The sequence below is a fragment of the Penaeus monodon genome, chromosome 24, assembly GCF_015228065.2.
Source record: "Penaeus monodon isolate SGIC_2016 chromosome 24, NSTDA_Pmon_1, whole genome shotgun sequence".
Classification (NCBI taxonomy): domain Eukaryota; kingdom Metazoa; phylum Arthropoda; class Malacostraca; order Decapoda; family Penaeidae; genus Penaeus; species Penaeus monodon.
Genome location: NC_051409.1, coordinates 39,464,853 through 39,465,642, shown reverse-complemented (window position 1 = coordinate 39,465,642; position 790 = coordinate 39,464,853). Strand labels below are relative to the sequence as shown.

Sequence of the window (790 nt, the reverse complement as noted above, 5' to 3'; positions counted from 1 at the left end):
GTTAAATATAATTTCCTTGTCCTTTGATGAGGGGGAGGGAGACGGGGTGTGTGTGTGAGTCGGGGAGGGCCTGTGTTCAATCGGTGTTCTTATATTTCTTTCTAAACCTTATAATGCACAATCAAAACAACTAATCTCCCATGTATGGCTGAAAATGCACATTAAAAAACACGTCTCTCCTCAGACAAAGCCCAGTCCTAATCATGCCGTGAAAGCGAGAGAGAAAAATATCAATCATCTCTCTTTTCCGAGGACATCACTGCCTCTCCCTGGGCCATCTGTGGGGATTGAGCATTTCCTCCTCATTTCTACATTTCAAACTTTACAACAAAAAAGTTCGTTAAATATTGACTGTCTTCGGCTGCCTTATCGCCTTCGCTTCGTGTGCCTGACGTGTTGTCGTTTCCAAAGGAGGAGGAGGGGGGGGGGGTTGAGAACGTGTCTTGTTGGTGTTTCCAGATTTGTTGTTTTTTCGTCGACGTGCTTTTCCCTCACTGATGACCTAGGCCCCTTACTCACTCATTTCTCATAATTCAAGCTTTATTCGGTGAGTCATTACTCTACCCCTTTACCATTATTTTCCCCCCGAGTATGTGCGCGCGCGTGCATGTGAGCCCTGATGTCGTGTCTGCGGGAAAACCGGTGATGAAGCAAGGAACGAGACGGTGGTGATGGGGAAGACGAGACGAGAAGGGGGGGGGGGCGAGGCAAGATGATGGGGAACAAGCGAGGGGCATGAAACCAGAAGGACCAGCGAGGGGGGGAAGGACACGGGAGAGGAGAGGAGCTG

At 49.1% G+C, this 790-nt stretch overlaps 1 protein-coding gene across 8 annotated transcripts in view; it reads right to left on the bottom strand.

Moving 5' to 3' along the window:
• Nucleotides 1-790, bottom strand: part of LOC119588791 (ELAV-like protein 1) — a gene marked incomplete at its 5' end in the record, with an annotated part of 73,233 nt that overhangs the window by 15,593 nt on the left and 56,850 nt on the right.